An 18,302-nucleotide genomic window follows, 5' to 3' on the forward strand; every position below is an offset into this window, starting at 1 on the left:
CTGCCGGATTCGGGGGGATGAGCCGGGTCCGAGCCGCTCCGGACCTTTCGCAGGCAGAGCACGCGGAGCAGCAGCGCGCGAACCCCGCGCACCCGTGGGCGTAGGGAGCCAGGTGCACCGCTGCTTTCACGCCTCCGGCTGCGCGCCCCGCCCGCCAGGCCAGCGGCCAGTGCGGCGCTGCGGTCCCCGCCCCGAGCCGACCCAGCCCGAGACGCCCGCGGTTCCCCGCCTGGCCGCGGAGCGCGCGCTGCGCCGGCGCCGACAGTTAAAGTGCAGCAGAGTCGGAGCTGCCGCCGCTCGCTCCTCCAGCTCCTGCTCCTCCAGCTCCTGCTCCGCCACCGTCCCGGCTCTCGGTCCCGGCTGCGCGGGTGAGTAACCGGGTTCGCACCCCGACCCCCGGAGACTCGGTCCGCAGCGGCTCCGCCTGTGCCCCGGCCTGCGATCCGCACGCTCCTTGCCGCAGACTCGGGCGGCCTCAGGCCGGGGCTTTGGTGAATCCCGAGGACCTGGACTTGACACCGAGACTGGGCCACCACTTTACGCAAGGACGAGCCCCCTGGAGCAAAAGGGGTGGGACACGGGCGGTCAGTCAGGCCTTATTGAGTTCTTCCGGGAGCTGGTGCTTGGCAGGAACAGAAACCCTCCCTCACCACTCCCACCAAGTTTTTCTGGTAGATGTAAGTTTCCCCAGCATGGGGCCTGACACTAATACTTGGGTCTCCTAAGGCTGTTCTTTGCTGTGGCCCTACTGTGTGCCAGGTATGGCCCACCTGCCCAGCTCAGCTTTGGGCCTGCATGGAGTGGGTCCAGGGGTCCGATGGGGGTCTGGCATGCATACATGTGGGGTTCCAGGTGCCATTTCTAGAGAATGAGTCTAGTTTGGAACTTTGGTTCTCCAGTGTCACTGTGCCCAGGATCTCTCAGCGTTGCCTTTGCCTTAAATGCAGATTCTGGGCCCATGCTTAGGAATGCCTACCAAACCCTCAGGTGGGGCAGGTTATGAGCTCTGCATTTAACAAGCCCTCCCTGGTCATTCTGACGCAGGTGGTGGGGAACCGTTGTTTTTGAGATGCAGTGGTTTGGGGGAAGATTAACAAAGATCAGCTGGGCTAACAGTGGATCCAGAGCTTGGCATTCTGCTGCTTCATCCTTTTCTGTTTGCAAAGGACACGGCTGGGGTGACCAATCAAGCTCACGTAAACTTGTAAGCCAAGTTAGGTCCATGCTGCAGATGAGGGGCCTAAGAACCTAGAGAGGGATGTGGATCTTATGGATGGAATTGGCAAGAGGTTGACTTATTAAGCAGCTGTTTTTGCTGCAGTCCTACAGTGTGCCAGCCCTGGCCCACCTGCTGGGTGCAGATTTGGGCCTGCAGTGGAGTGGGCCTAGCCTTAAGGTCAACTGGGTGCCCTAGCATGCACACTGTGGGGTTTCAGGTGACATTTCCAGAGTATTGGTCTGATTGCTGACCAAGGAGAGTGGTTCCGGTGAGGTTGTTGCCTCACCCTTGCCTAGGGCTGGGTGACCCTGGGCCCTTTGCTCAACCTCACTGAGTTGCTTGAGCACTGTGGCTTCTGAGGTTATTTCTGGCTCTGATATCTGTCATCTTAGCAAACACCTACAGGGTGCCAGTACTGGGGTGCAAAGGTGAACAACACATGGGTGCTGGCGGATGGGCCCGCTTGGACTGAGGATGAGTGTGGTGAGAGCATGTTCACTGGCACCGGTGCTGCCCTGCGGTGGAAGTGCAGATGGAAGCAGCCTCACCCGCCAGCTTGAGATTATGAACTTCGTCCCGTGGTGCCAAGGAACCCCAGAGATTTAGGTGGTGGTCAGCGTTCAGTTTTAGAAAGGCCGCCTGGGTGGCTGTGCAGGGCAGTGGGAGGCCAGCCGGGAGGTAGCTGCTCACCGTATACTTCCCTTAGCTGTCCCTGCCTCGGCCAGCCTTGAGCTTTGTTGTGCTTTCAGCTGTGTGCCAAAGCTGGCCCTTCTGTGGGAACTCGGGACTGATGAGTTCCAGCTTTAGGGACAACTAGGGATGCAGAGATCAAGCCTGGAGATAAGATTTGTGAGACTGACATTTCTAGGGAGTGGAGAGGGGAGGAGGGGAGGAGGGGAGGGCCCTGGGGGAGGAGAGCGTTGTGGAGGTGGGAGCTAGGAGGGGCTGCACCAGCAGTGGGACAGCTGTGGGGTCAGATGGGGCAGAGGTCACAGAGAGGTGGCTGAGACCTCCTGACCTGCAGTGGCCTAGCCTTCTGTGGCTGAATCTGGGCCGAGGGGGTTCCCTGGCTTAGGTCACTGGCAATCAGATTTGGCAGGAGAGGGTGAGGGGGCATGGGAGTAAGTGGGTTCAGGTATGGGAGTATGGGGGTGGCTTTGTGTTAACAAAGGGACAGGCTGAGGTTCTTTAGGGGAAGGAGCTGGTGGGCAAAGGAGAGAAGAAGGGTGAGGGGAGGGTGGTGTAGTGGACACTGAACCTGTGGCTAGGAGGGGAGGAGGGGTGCCGGGCAAGAACATGGGACAAAGGCTGAATGAGTCCCCCAGCCACTGCCCTGGGTCCAGGCTTGAGGGGTGCGGGCACAGAGATACGACACTGCTCTGGGCTTGGCCCTTTGTAGGGTGGGGATGATGCCACGGCCAGCTCTGGAGACGGGACTGCAGAGTGCGGTCCAGAGGCGAGGCCTGCAGCCACACCTGGTGTTCTCTGCGGGCAAACAAGGTGCACCTGCCTGTCTCCTCGGGCGGTCCCACCCTGCTCAGAAGGTCATTGCGAAGAGTGTTCCTCTGTGAGAATTCTTGCTGACGAAGTAGCAGCCCCCAAAGAGGCCTGCTGAAAGGGACACCATCTGTTGGAATGCCTACGCCCAGTAAAGTTGTGGCTTTATAATCTGGAGGCAGGGCCAGAGGTCTCAGCCTCACTCTCTGTGACCTGGAGCAAGTCACTGTCCTCAGAGCCTCATTTTCCTGATCTGTGACATCAGCAGGTGGGAGTGGATTGGCAATGGCTAAATGAGGTGACTTAGCTCCCAGGGAGGCGACTGTTGATACTCTGACCTTACCCCCTGGGTCATGAATTCTGCCAGGTCTGGGTGGCTGAAAGGGCACCGGTGCAGTGTGCCTTCGCGTGGGGTGTTTCGCAGGCGCTCGTTAATGCCTGAATGGATGGCTGAATGCATACCTTCCTCCCAGGCCAGCACCTGAGCCTACCCAGCTGGGAGAGCTGATTTGGGCTTGCTCCTCTTCCTCCTCGGGTGGGTGAAGCCTTACTGGAGCTGGAAGACCACTCTATCCAGTACCCATGGCCCCTGACCCCTGACCCCAGGCCCTCTGGGACAGGCTCTGTGTCACAGCTGGGGGTCAAGATTCCAGGGATCCCCAGCTCCCGTTGAAGCCTTCGGTGAGGCTCTTGGTGTCCTGGAGCCTCAGTTAATCCTCATCCATAACGTGGAGTGGACACCAGCCCTGCGGGACTGGCAAGGCTGGTGGCTGACTCTGAAGAGACAGGAGGACGTTGAAAGATTTAAAGGTGCTGTATAAATTTAGAGGCAGAGGAAGCAGGACAATAAAAAACAAATTACTATCTCTATGATCCAAATAAGGAAATTCCTTTGGACCCAAGCGCAACGACACCCTCAGGTCTGTCACTGCTATCAGACCTTTGTATCTCGGCTGGAGCCATCCTGAGAGAACAAGGCCATTAGGGTTGTTGACATGGCCCCAGCCCTGCCTCTGCCCACACAGGTGGAATTTTCCACTTGGTTCCTTTTGCAAATATTAATCAAGGCCTGGCCAGTTAACAGGGGACTCATTGTCTTGTGAAGAGCAAGCCATTTCTGGCCAATACTGGCTGCCTTCCAGGGCCTTGGCAGCCTGCCCAAGCTGGAGAGGGGGCCATTGGGAGCACCCTGCCCCTCGTACTCTCCCAACCCTGTTCTGCTCCAGCTGCTTGAGCTTCCCAGAGTCAACAGTCAGCCTGCGTTGAGCCAGGGACTCTGCGGGGGGCTTGCACCCCCTGCTCCCAGCACCCCCTGCTCCCGCAGGGCCACACTGCACATCGCTCCGCTCCGATGAGGAGGGCCGGCCCGGGAAAGCATGCAGACAGGCCAGAGGCTCACCTCAGCCTCAATACGACTCCTGCCGAAGCCCTGTGAAGTCACCACCCATGTGGACTCGCACTGATTGCCACACGTGTGGTCACACTGAGGTCTCGGAGGAAGTCCCGTAGCAGAGGAGGCAGCTCCTGCTGTTCTCGCGAAGCCCCACCGGTGTGTGGGGATGAAGTTGGCCTCGCAGGGCTGAAGGGAGGGACCTGGAGACTTCAGGGCGTGCAGGGAGCACCCTGCTGGGCACATGCAGCAGAGTTGATGACCTATTTTTTGATCAATAATACTTTAATTGATCTGTTATTTGTAATATTATTATTGATCGTAGTTGCAGCATCACTATCCGCACCGTATGGAGGAGGAAATGGATCATCACCATGTGCTTTTGGCTCCGCACTTTCAATTCTTTGATGTGTTTTCAGCTATTTGCTTTTGGTTTCCTAACAAACCAGTGAAATGGGTGCCTCAGTTCCCATTTGCTGTTAATCTTCACCCAAGGATATTTTTCCATTGACAATATTTTAGAGAGAGTGGAAGGGAGGGAGGGAAAGAGGGATAGAGGGAGGAAGAAAGAAGGAGAAACTTCAATGTGAGAGAGACACGTATTGGTTGCCTCCTGCACAACCCCGACCGGGGCCAGGGATCAAACCTGCAACCACAATACGTGCCCTCTACCGGGCCAAAGCTGTAACCACTGAGCCAACTCGGCCAGGGCTCTTCGCATTTTATAGATGAAGAAACTGAGGCCCGGAGTTGCTAAACCATGGTGGCAGAGTTAGGCAACAACCCAAAAGATCTTGATCACCACCTCCTTGTGCTTTAAAAAAAATTTTTAAATTGATTTTAGAGACAGAGGAAGGGAGAGGCAGAGAGAGACAGAAACCTCAATGAGAGAGAACATTGATTGGCCACCTCCTGCATGCCCCCCACTGGGGATCAGGCCCACAACCTGGGCATGTGCCCTGACCAGGAATCGAACCCGTGCCCTCTTGGTGCATGGGTCAGGGCTCAACCACTAAGCCATACCAGGCGGGCATCCTTTTGCTTTTTTTAAAGTAGTGAACCTTGAACACAGAACCCCAGTATATAAAACACATGAAGGCAATGGTTACATATTAGTGTGTTGACCTTACAGGTTCACATTTGTGACGTTGGTTTGTCGCATGTCCTATGAGAACAGTGATCCTGTCAGCACGAGTACACTCTGAAACCAGGAGCCGTGGGTGCTGGCTGGTGTCACACAGGAGCCTCATGGATTCCTGCACTTGAGTCCAGTGAGAGTAATTTGTAGTTGACACAGGGAGGCAGTGGTGTGAAGCAGCTCACCTCGCGGCCGTAGATCCACTGCAGTTGAACCACCCAGAGTGTGGAAGTGGGCTGGCTAACTCCTCTCGCTGCAGTTGAACCACCCAGAGTGTGGAAGTGGGCTGGCTAACTCCTCTCGCTGCAGTTGAACCACCCGGAGTGTGGAAGTGGGCTGGCTAACTCCTCTCGCTGCAGTTGAACCACCAGAGTGTGGAAGTGGGCTGGCTAACTCCTCTCGCTGCAGTTGAACCACCCAGAGTGTGGAAGTGGGCTGGCTAACTCCTCTCGCTGCAGTTGAACCACCCGGAGTGTGGAAGTGGGCTGGCTAACTCCTCTCGCTGCAGTTGAACCACCAGAGTGTGGAAGTGGGCTGGCTAACTCCTCTCGCTGCAGTTGAACCACCAGAGTGTGGAAGTGGGCTGGCTAACTCCTCTCGCTGCAGTTGAACCACCTAGAGTGTGGAAATGGGCTGGCTAACTCCTCTCGCTGCAGTTGAACCACCAGAGTGTGGAAGTGGGCTGGCTAACTCCTCTCGCTGCAGTTGAACCACCGAGAGTGTGGAAGTGGGCTGGCTAACTCCTCTCGCTGCAGTTGAACCACCCGGAGTGTGGAAGTGGGCTGGCTAACCCATCTCGCTGCAGTTGAACCACTGAGCATGTGGAAGTGGGCTGGCTAACTCCTCTCGCTGCAGTTGAACCACCCGGAGTGTGGAAGTGGGCTGGCTAACCCATCTCGCTGCAGTTGAACCACTGAGCATGTGGAAGTGGGCTGGCTAACCCATCTCGCTGCAGTTGAACCACCCGGAGTGTGGAAGTGGGCTGGCTAACTCCTCTCGCTGCAGTTGAACCACCAGAGTGTGGAAGTGGGCTGGCTAACTCCTCTCGCTGCAGTTGAACCACCCGGAGTGTGGAAGTGAGCTGGCTAACTCCTCTCGCTGCAGTTGAACCACCAGAGTGTGGAAGTGGGCTGGCTAACTCCTCTCGCTGCAGTTGAACCACCCGGAGTGTGGAAGTGGGCTGGCTAACTCCTCTCGCTGCAGTTGAACCACTGAGCATGTGGAAGTGAGCTGGCTAAACCATCTCGCTGCTGTGTCAGTGATTTATAAACGAAAGTGGGCACACTGCACACTCAGCAGCTCCCAGAAGAAACTCGGGTGGGCTCTGCAGCGTCCAGTCATCCGTGTTATAGGCTGTGCTGCAGGCCGAGCCGCAGACCGTGGGAAGGGGGATCTGACCTGGGGTCTGCAGCAGGACACCCAGGCGGTGGGTGCGGGTCTTCCGGAGATTCATGTCCAGTCCGTGCAGTGCTTCCCAGACTCTCTGTGGTGAAGGACCGAGTTATTTGTTTGGTGTTCACATTTTAATCTCTCACAGGCCGATGAAAAAATTTAGTAAAAGTTGTTACAATGTAAACATAGACACATAAAATTCAAGCCCATTATCTTAGTATGAGATTCAATAGACGTAAAATCACTGTGTCAAGTTGCTGCAAATTTCTAAACTCTGACTTTCGATTCCGTAATCCTTCTCAGGCAATCGAGAGGAGCACGTGGGCTGCCCTGGCCGCAGACCCCCCTATCCTGAGCCCTCTGGGTGCAAGGTGGGTGCTTTCCAATGGATACTTTGAAAACTGGTGGGAAGTGTAGCTAAAAGAGGAAACTGGTCGCAAGCACTTGCAGAACGCCCCAGACTTCTGTGGAAGCGGGGGAAATCCCTCAAGCCCCGTCTGGCTCTCCGCCTAGGAGCTTCTCCTGCCGTGGTTTCTTTCCCTCCCTCCGTTGCTGAGATTTAAAACAGACAAAAACCCTTTGTGTTGTGGAAAATTTGAAACATATACAAAATTAGCCAGAAGAGATTATCGAATTCTGTATTCTTATCACTTCATGGGCGATCCTGTTTTGTCTGCCTGCCCACCCCAATCCCTGGGGTTATTTTAAACCAAATTCTAAATAGCCTTTATTTTGTTTCAGTTTTTCAGCATGTGTTTCTGAAAGAGTCGTTTTAAACAACATAACCACAGGATGTTTGTCACATCTGATAAACAAGCAATGATTTCTTAACAGCCTCAAATTCCCAGAATCTAAATAAGATGCACACGATTCTCTCATAATCCATAGACTGCCCCCATCTCTGTCTGTCTTGTTTACGTCTCACTTACATTCGTTGTCCAGGAAATGAGTGGGGTTTCCTGTACCTGGATCCTGGTGATGGGCCCCAGGGTGTGAGCAGATTCAGGTTTGAATTTTTGGCAAGGGTATTTCATCGGCATTCTCCCACTCAGACCTGTCTCAACTTGAAGGAGAGGTTGTTTGTTTCGTTAACTGTGTCCCGTGTGTGAAGTTACTTTGGTGAGTTCCAAGCTGATCCTCCACTGGTACTGGGCGCCCCTTCATCCTGAGACCACTCAGCTGCGGTAAGGAGAGCAGACTGTGGGGTGACATGGGAAGGGGTCATGATAGCAAGGACACTGCTAAGATGCCACTGAACGATCCCAGCAAGAGGTGATGCCCGAGAGGATGGAGCCTGATCAAGGCTGGAGTCCATGGGGTGGACAGAAGTGGGCAGATTCAACAGTTCTGGCCCCACCCCTTTAAAAAATTTTTTTTCTTTTCCTTTATTGTTTTTTTCTTTTAGAGAGAGAGGAAGTGAGAGGGAGAGAGAGACAGAAACATCAATGAGAAAGAACATCAATTGGCCGCCTCCTGCATGCCCCCCACTGGGGATCAAGCCCACAACATGGGCATGTGCCCTGACTGGGAATCGAACCGGCGACCTCTTGGTGCATGGGTCGATGCTCAACCACTGAGCCACACTGGCTGGACTTTTAAGAGAACTCACCGCCCTTCTGTGCCTTGGTTTCCTTGTCTGCCCCCTCTCCTGAAGTGAGCAATGTATTCTTACATACCAGCTACAGAACAAGCATTTATTGAGGGCCTGCTGGGTGCCTGCCCTGCGACCTGTGAGCGCCCCCAGCCGAGTCTAGGTGAACAGACACGGTTGCAACTCTGGACAAGCCCTGCCAGACAGAAATCTTGGTAACTCATGGCCACTAGACCACTGGGCTTCTGTTGATCTCTCTGTCCCACACTGTGCCTGGCCCATAGGTACAGGGACAGGTGCGAAGGCCAAGTTCCTAGAGGGATGGTGCTAGCCTCGGGGCACAAAGTGCCTTGGTGCTCATGAGAAGCTGAGCTTTGTGTGCTAAGAGAGTCCTTTCTGTGGATGGTCCCATTTTCGATGGCGCCAGACCCGCTGGCAGACAGGTTTTCATCGTCATCTGCCAGCAGGAAGGACCCAGGACAGACGCTGTGCTTGTTTGCCACAGTTGTGTAGTGCTCTCTTTTGGTTAAATTCCTAGATGTGGGATCCCTGAGACAAAGTGCTGCACCTTTAACATCCTGAGGCACCCTTTGTCTTCGGGAAATGTTCGCATGCTCCCCGCTGTGCCCCAAGCAGATCCCCATCACCGGCCCCCCTGGCTGAGCCTCTCCAAGCGGAAGCAGGGCTGGCTGAGACTGCCCCACCCCAATCCAGGGCTCTGTCCTCTCATCTTGGATGACCAACAAAAGCCAGGGCTTCAGCCGCTCAAAGGAACTAAGCCCCGCCCAGTGCACGGCACTAGCCAAAAGCTAAAGAGGAGACACGCGCGCAGACAGACTCGTGTGTGGGCGTGCACGTGTGCATGCCAAGAAGTTGCGGAGAGCCCTGTTCCGAGGGTGGCTGTAGCAGGTTCTGTCAGTCCCCCAGCTGTGTGGCTCTGGTACTTGGGACACAGTACAGGTGCTCCTGAGGTGGTGGGAAGCATTGTATCCTGGTCCCAATTCTTTTGCCGTTTGAGGCCACCAGGATGATCAGACTTGTGCAAATTGGTCACAAGCTCAGAACTACGTGGAAATATGTCTCGTCATACAAGAAATTCTGACCGTGGAATTTGGCAAATTATTCAATACAAATCTTCACCTACTGTTTGAGAATTTTAAGTGAGAATCGTTAGTTGCTACAAAGTACTGTGGTGATGAGAGCCTCTGGCAGTAGTCAGTAGGGCGTGGTGGCCCCTACATTCGTTACTCCTCACTTAATGTCAGCTCTGCACCCGACTCAGTCTGCTGTGCTCACCGCTGGCATGGAGGGTGTCGGCCTTCCATTGGCCAGAGCCTACTTCACAGACAGACGTGCCACAGGGACAGTGCCCAGCTCCAGGCGACCAGCCAGATGGAAGGTGGAGCGGCCCTGTGCCTGGGACGACGAGTGTGGCATGAGGGTCTTCTCTTGACTGGGAGGCAGGAGGCAGGGCACAGGGAGTCTTCTCGACCCCCTGCACGGTGACTGGCTAAGCCCCTTCCTCACCTGCTCAGAGCCACAGAAGTGGAGAGACAGAGCCAAGGCTGGTCCCAGGAAATAGGGTGGGTGAGGGGTACAGGTACCTAGAGTCAAAAGGAAACCTTGGATGCCACCCCACTTATTTCAGCTCCCACCCATGGTAGGACTCCCCCATTTTACACACACACTCACACACTCTCTCTCACACACACACACACACACACACACTCTCTCTCTCACACACACACTCTCTCTCTCTCACACACACACACACACACACACTATGCTGTCTTTCTCTGGTCCATACCTCCTACCCACCCTACCCCTCACTTTCCACACCACCAATGCCAGGGAGCTCCTCCCCTGCCCAGGCAGCCCAGGAAAACAGAAAGGGCTGTTTTCCTGTGACTCCTGCCAACCCCCTTCTCCACCCCCATCGTTGGTCAGTCTGTCCATCCACCCAGTCTGGGAGCCTGAGGGACCGCTGTGCTAAGGGCTGAGGGGTCCCTGTCCCCAAGGAGTTTCCTGTGGGTTGCAGCACCCCCCTATAGTCCCCCCACCTTAATCAGTGATGTACCCAGTGATGTATAAATCCTGCCACCTCCAACACTGTGGGCCCAGTGTGCCAGGACCTGAGTGACTCCTCAGTTCCCCCCAGCCCAAGGCCTGGCTTCTGTGAGGCTGGGGAGACAGCCCCCTCTGGTGGTCTCAGGGACAAGGAAATGTTGCTCTGGGGCTACAGCCTCCCCTGGGCCTGGGCATCAGGATTGCTGGCGAAGAGGGCAGCTTACCCCACCCGTGGCCGTGGAGGGGGTGGAGAGCTGGGCCACCTGCACCCCAAAGAAGGGGAACTGAGAGTGGGCTGTCCTGTCTCCATTAGTCAGCAAACCCTAGGCTGAGGATTCCTGGGGGATGGCGAAGATGCCTGAGAAAATGTCTTCTCTGCAGGTGTGGGGGCCAGACAGAAATGCCCCAGTCTAGCCCACCCCTGCCCAAGGGCTAGAGAGATCTGTGCCTAGCCCAAGGCCAGACCCAGATCTTTGAGAATGAAGGACCCTTCCACATTGGGGCATGCCGGAGGGGCCTGATGGAGGAAGAGCTGTGATAAGAGGTGGGGTTTGGGGATGATTGGGGCCAAGGGGAGTAAATGACCTGGTGCCACCCCACCGAGAAGGGGTCAGTCTTCACTTCTGTGTAGTAGGCTCAGTACCCCTGGTGAAGCTGCCCACGCTGCTTCCCAGTCTTTTCCACTATAATTGTCATCACTTATTTCAGACCCTCGTAAAACTCTACAACAAACGTACTTGTGTTGTCACCTAAATTGGGAACTAAACCATGGCAGGTGCAAGTGAAAACACCTGGGTACACCTCCCTATCCAGAGGTAACTACGATCCTGAATTTCTTTATGCTTTTCTCATATTCTATTTGAATCACTTAGTAATAACCCAAATTGTGTTTTTGCAATTTAAAAAGGTTTTTCTTTATTGATTTTAGAGAGAGAGAGAAACACCAATGAGAGAGAACATCGATTAGCCGCCTCCTGCATGCCCCCCACTGGGGATTTGGCCCACAACCTGGGCATGTGTTCTGACCAGGAATCAAACTGGCGATCTCTTGGTGCATGGGTCGATGCTCAACCACTGAGCCACACCGGCCGGGCAGTTTTTGCAATTTTTAAAAATTGTGGTAAAATATATGTAACATAAAATTTACCATTTCAATCACTTTTATTTTTATCCTCACTTGAGGACATTTTTCCATTTTTGTTCAGATAGAGTGGGAGGGAGAGAGAGGAAGAGAGAAGCGAGAGAGAGAAACATCGACGTGAAAGGGACACCTCGAGTGGCCGCCTCCCACACAACCCCAACCGGGGCCGGGAACAAACTGCAACCGAGGTACGTGCCCTTAGCGGGAACCGAACCTGGGTCTCTCCGGACTGCGGGCCGACGCTCTTACCTCTGAGCCAAACTGGCCAGGGCCATTTTAATCACTTTTAAGTGTACAATTCAGTGGCAATAAATATTGAATACATTCACAGTGTTGTACAGCCATCACCACTATCCATTTCCAAAACCTATCATCACTCCACACACAAGTTCTGTGCCCATTGAAAGCAACTCCTCACTCCCTGTCCCCTGCTGCTGGCAGCCTTCAGTCGATTTTCTGTCTCTGTGGCTTTACCTCATACAGCGGGACTCACACAAGAATTGTCCTTTCGTGACTGGCTTGTTTCACTTAGCATAATGTTCTCAAAGGTCATCCATGTTGTGGCATGTGTCAGAATTGAGTCCGTCTTTCAAGCTGCATAATGTTCCATTGCATCTTCTGCTGATGGACATCTGCATTGTTTCCACCCTTTGGCTATTGTGAATAGTGCTGCTAAAGACATCGATGTACAAGTATTTGTTTGAGTCCCTGCTTTTGTTCTCTTGGGTACATACCTAGGAGTGGAACCGCTGGATCAGATGATAATTCTGTACTGTTTTCCGCAGTGGCTGTGCCGGTTTACATTCCTACCAGCAGTGCACAAGGGTAAAATTTTCTACTTCCTTGTCAACACTTGTTATTTTCCATTTTTTTTTTTTTACTCTAGTCATCCTAATGTGTATGAGACCGTATCTCATTGTGGTTTTAATTTGTATTAGTGATATTAAGCATCTTTTCATATGGTAATTGGCCATTCGTATATCTTTGGAGAAATGTCTATTCCAGTTCTTGGCCCTTTTTTTGTATTGGGTGGGTTGTGAGCGTTTTGTTGTTGTGTAGTGGTAGGAGTTCTTTCTATATTCTAGATAGTAATCCCTCATCAGATATATGATTTTCAATAATTTCCATTCTTTGGGTTGTCATTTCACTCTCTGGATGAGGGCCTTTGATGCACAGAAGTTTTTAATTTTGATGAAGTCCATTTTTTCTGTGTTTTTCTTTTGTTGCCTGTGCATTTGGCATTTATTCAATAAATCATCACGCAATCTAATGTCATATAGATTTTACCCTATGTTTTAGATTTTATAATTTTAGTTCTTATATTTAGATTTTTGATTTATTTTAATTTTTGTATATGGCATAAGAGTCTATATTTATGTTTTTGAATATGGATACCCAGTTTTCCCAGCACCATTTGCTTAAAAGACTATCTTTTCTCTATTGAATAGTCTTGACACCCTGGTCAAAAATCTATTAACCATTGCCCTGGCCAGGTAGCTCAGGTGCTTAGAGAATTGACTCAATAGGCCAAGATTGCCAGTTCAGTTTCCAGTTGGAGCACATACAAGAAGCAACCAATGAATGCATAAATAAATGGAACAACAAATCAATGTTTCTCTCTCTCAAGTCAATAAATAAATAAATAAAATTTTAATCTATTAACTATCTATGCAAGGGTTTATTTTGGACCCTTTATTCCATTGGTCTACATATCTGTCCTTTTGCCACCACCATACTGTTTTGATTACTGTAGCTTTGTAGTAAGTTTTGAAATCAGAAAGTTTAGTCCTTCACCTTTGTTCTTTTCCAAGATTGTTTTGGCTGCTTGGGGTCCCTTCAGATTCCATATGAATTTTAGGATGGGTTTCTCTATTTCTGCAAGGAAAAAAAAACACTGTTGGGATTTTGTTAGGGATTGCTACATTGAATCTGTAGATTGCTTTGGCTAATAGTGTCATTTTAACAAGACTTAAGTCTTCTAGTCCATGAACATGGGATGTTTTTCCATTTCTTTGTGTCTTCTTTAATTCCTGTAAGCAATGTTTTGTAGTTTCCAGTGTCAAGTCTTTCAATTCCTTGGTTATTTTTAAGTATTTTATTCTTTCTGGTGCTATTGTAAATGGAATTTTTTTCTTAATTTCTTTCTTAGATTGTTCATTTTTAGTGTATAGAAATGTAGCTGATTTTTGTGTGTTAATTTTGTATCCTGCAACTTTGCTGCATTTGCTTATTTGGTCTAACAGTTATTTAGTGTGTGTCTAATCCTTAAGGTTTCCTAAATATTAGATCATGTCATCTGCAAACAGATAATTTTACTTCTTTAAAATTTTGATGACTTTATTTTTTTTTTCTTGCCTAATTGCTCTGGCTAGAACTTAGTACTATGTTGAATGAAAGTGGCAAAGTGGGCACCCTTGTCTTGTTTCTGATATTAAATTTCAGCCCTCACCACTGAGTATGTTAGCTGAGGGTTTTTCACATATGGCCTTTATCATGTTGAGGAAGTTTCTTTCTATTCCTAGTTTACTGAGTGTTTGTTTGTTTGTTTCTTTATCATGAAGGTGTGTTGAATTTTGTCAAATGCTATTTCTGCATCAATTGAGATGTTTATGTGGGTTTTATTTCTTCATTCTCTTAATGTGGTATATTATATTGATTGATTTTCATATGTGGGACCATTTTGCAGTCCCAGAATAAATTCTAGTTGGTCATGCTGTACAATCCTTTTTAATATGCTGATGAGGTTTTACATCAAGATTCACAAGAGATATTGGTCTGTAGTTTTCATGTTAGGTTTTATCTGACTTTGGTATCTGGGTAATGTAGATCTCATATAATGAGTTAGGAAATTTTTTCTCTTCAGTTTTTGGGACGTGAGAAGGATTGATGTTAATTCTTTTTTAAGTGTTTAGAAGATTTTATGAGTGAAGCCATCTTGTCCAGGGTGTTTCTTTGTTGGGAGGTTTTTGATTACTGATTCTATTTACTAGTTATAGGTTTATTTATACTTTCTATTTCTTTATGATTCAGTTTTGGTAGATGGTGTATTTCTGGGAATTTGTCCATTTCATCTAGGTTATCTAATTTGTTGGTACAAATTGTTCATAGTACTCTCTAATAATCCTTTTTATTTCTATAAAATCAATACTGTTTCTACTTTCTGATTTTACTCTTTTTCTCAGTCTATCTAAATATTTGTCAGGTTTTTTTTAAGAACCAATTTTTAGCTTGATTTTCACTATTGCTTTTCTGTTCTTAATTTCATTTATCTCTGCTGTAATCTTTATTATTTTCTTCTGCTAGCTTTGGGTTTCATTTGCTCCTTTTTTCTACTTAAGATGTAAAGTTGGGCTATTATCTAAGATCTTTCTTCTTTTGTAATGTGTGCATTTATAGCTCGTTTCCCTTAACACACTTTTGCTGCATCTCTGAAGTTTTGGTACATTGTGTTTTCATTTTCATTTGTCTCAAGGTATTTTTAAATTTTCTTTATGACTTTATCTTTGACACATTGGTTGTTTAAGAGTATATTGTTTAATTTCCACATATTTGTGAAATTTTCAGTTTTCCTTCCAATATTGGTTTCTAGTTTCATTCCATTATGATCAGAAATTATACTTTATATGATTTGTCTTTTACAATGTATTAATATTTGTTTTGTGGCCTAACATACAGTATGTGTCTTAGAGAATGTTTCATGTGCACTTGAGAAAAAAATGTGTATTTTGCTGTTGTTGAGTGGAGTGTTTGTTTGTTTGTTTTGTTTTGTTAATCCTCACCCAGGGATATTTTCCCACTGATTTTTAGATAGACCGGAAGGGAGGGTGAGGGTGAGAGAGAGAGACATCGATGCGAGAGAGACACATTAGTAGGTTGCCTCCAGCACGACGGTAACTAGAGCCAGGGATCAAACCTGCAGCACAGGTCTGTGCCTTTGACTGGGAGTCGGATCTGCGATTCTTCAGTCTACAGGCCAATGTTCTAACCACCGAGGCAAACCAGCCAGGTCAGGGTGGGGTGTTCTATATGTGTCTGTAAAATACAGTTGGTTTGTAGTGTTATTCAAGTCCTCTGTTTCCTTATTGATCTCTGGTTATTCTATCCATTATTGAAATGTGAGTATAGAAGTCTCCATGTATTGCAGTAAAACTGTATTTCTTCCTTTAAATCTGTCAATGTTTGCTTTATATATTTTGGGTGTGTATATGAATTGCATGTTTTAAAACTTTATTATACTAAGGTCTCATTCAGGTGATACCATACTGTAGATTGCTTTTTACATTTTGAATATACTTTTAGGGTTCATCCATGTTGATGTGAAGTGCTATGGTTCTTTCATTTTTCATTGTTGTGGAGGGTTTCTTTGCTTGACTGTACTACAACTTCTGTATTCTTTGTATCTCCATATATATTTTAAAGTCAACATGTCAATTTCTACAAAAAAAAAACAAACAAACTTCTACTGAGATTCAATCGACAATGCATCAAACCTATAAACCAGTTTGAGGGAATACTGACAATATCAGGTCTTCCTATTCATGGTATCTCTCTCTATTTAGGTCATCTTTAATTTCTGTCAACCATGTTTGTCATTGTCAGTGTATAGGTCTTGCACCTATTTTGCTAAGTTTATTCCTAAGTGTTTTATATTTCCTGATGCTCTTGAAATTGGTATTGTTTTGTTTTGTGGTTGCTCCACAGAGGCTGGGATCAACCCCACCACCACCCAAAATATGTTTAAATGTTGAAACTAATGCCTGGCCGGTGTGGCTCAGTGGTTGAGCATCAGCCCAGTGGTTGAGATCGCTGGTTCGATTCCTGGTCGGGGCACATGCCCGGGTTGTGGGCCCGGTCCCCAGTGGGGGGCATGTAGGAGGCAGCCGGTCGATGTTCTCTCTCATCGATGTTTCTATCTCTCTCCCTCTCCCTTTCCCTTCCTCTCTCTCTAAAAAGAAAATCAATAAAGAAGAAAAATTTTTTTAAATGTTGAGACTAATGACACCACACTAAGAGGCTATGAAAGGTTTATTACTGACATAATGGGGCTTTCTGGAGAGAACAGGGCAGGTACCCAAGCTGGTCGGGGATATCTTGAGTGAAGGAAGGGCAAGTAATTCTGATTTATTTTTTTTAATCCTCACCTGAAGATATTTTTTCCATTTTATTTTCAGATAGAGTGGGGGAGAGATGGAGCAAGAGGAACAGAGAAACATCAATATGTGAGAGACACATCGACTGATTGCCTCCTGCACGACCCTGGCCAGGGCCGGGGACCGAACTGCAACTGCAGCTGTGCCCTTGACTGGAATTGAATGCGTGACTCTTTGGTCCGTGGGCCGATGCTCTACTGGTGAGCAAACTGGCCAGGGCTGTAGCTCTGATTTTTATTATAGTTGAAGAATGGCACTAATGTGATGATTCCCATATATAGGTTTGATTTGCATGATTTAAACTTACCCACTGACAGAAAGGGCAGGAATACTAGGGCTTATTGAGTTGCCCAGATATGGAGCAAGAGGGGGAATAGGATTTTAAAGCTGTCAAACATCAAAAATGGACTCAGACTGTTCCATTGATTTACACTTAGGTGTTCGGCTATTCATTAAAAGCATATAAAAATACAGTCGACTTTTGTGTGTTTAACTTGTATCTTACGACCTTGCTAAACCCACTTATTAATTCCATTCGCTTTTAAAAATAATCCCTTGGGTATTTCTATGTAGATAATCATGTCTACAAATAAGGGCATTTATAATTCTTTCTTTCTAGTCTGTATGCCTTTTATTTTTTATTTTTATTTTTTTATTTTTTTATCCTCACCCGAGGACACTCTTCCATTTTTTGTTCAGATAGAGCGGGAGGGAGAGAGAGGAAGAGAGAGAGAGAGAGAAACATCGATGTGAAGGGACACATCGAGTGGCTGCCACCCACTCGACCAATCAGGGCCGGGGACAAACTGCAACTGAGGTACATGCCCTTAGCGGGAACCGAACCCGGGTCTCTCTGTACCGCAGGCCGACACTCTAACCGCTGAGCCAAACCGGCCAGGGCTGTATGCCTTTTATTTTAACTAATTAGTGAATGAAACTTAAATCCCTGGTTTAAAACCTTCGTACAATGTTGAATAAAAGTGGTGAGAGTGAACATTCTTCCTTGTTCCTGATCTCAGGGGGAAAGCCTTCAGTCTTGTACCATTTAGTAACAACTGTAGGTATTTCTTAGATTCCCTTCATCAGGAAGTTCTCTTCCATTCCTTAAGTACACAGAGATGTTATGGATTTTCAACATTGCCAAATGACTTATGCATTAATTAAGAAGATCATATGATTTTTATTTTTTAGATTGTTAATGTGAAATATAGTAATTGATTGTTAAATGTTTAACAGACCTTGCATTCCTGGGATAAACTCTAGTTGGTTACAATGTATGCTTTTTGTATGTTGCTGGATATTATTTGCTAAAACTTTGTTAAAGAATTTTGCATCTTTGTTCATGATGGATATTAGTCTATAGTTTCCTTTTCTTGTGCTGTCTTTGTCTGCTTTGGTAACAAGATAATGCTGGATTTATAAAATGACTTGGGGAGTGTTCTCTATTCTTCTGTTTTCTATGGAATTGGCATTATTCCATCTTGAATGTGTGTTAGATTTTACCAACGAAGTCTAGAGTTTTCTTTGTGGGAAGAATTTAAATTATGAATGTAAATTCTTTAATAGATGTATACAGCTAATTAGGTTGTATAGTTTTTCTTGAGTGACTTTAGGTCATCTTTCAAGAAATGTATTCATATTACCTTATTTATCAAATTTATTGGGGTAAAGTAGTCATAATACCTTATACTATAGAATATGGAGTAATAGTCTCTCT

The 18,302-nt window shown here is 48.1% G+C and overlaps 1 protein-coding gene across 3 annotated transcripts in view; it reads left to right on the forward strand.

Annotated features, from left to right (window-relative positions):
• Window positions 1-310: 310 nt before the first annotated feature.
• Window positions 311-18,302, forward strand: part of CHDH (choline dehydrogenase) — a 36,968-nt gene continuing 18,976 nt past the window's right edge. The window contains exon 1 of one of the 3 annotated variants that reach the window (XM_036266607.1): window positions 311-368. The gene's annotated coding sequence lies outside the window, so the exon portion shown is untranslated. Of the gene's footprint in view, window positions 369-6,956; window positions 7,008-7,542; window positions 7,821-18,302 lie in introns of those variants that run through there. The other 2 variants (XM_036266609.1, XM_036266608.1) reach the window with 2 other exon arrangements.

The sequence above is a fragment of the Molossus molossus genome, unplaced genomic scaffold (assembly GCF_014108415.1).
Source record: "Molossus molossus isolate mMolMol1 unplaced genomic scaffold, mMolMol1.p scaffold_m16_p_18, whole genome shotgun sequence".
Taxonomy (NCBI): domain Eukaryota; kingdom Metazoa; phylum Chordata; class Mammalia; order Chiroptera; family Molossidae; genus Molossus; species Molossus molossus.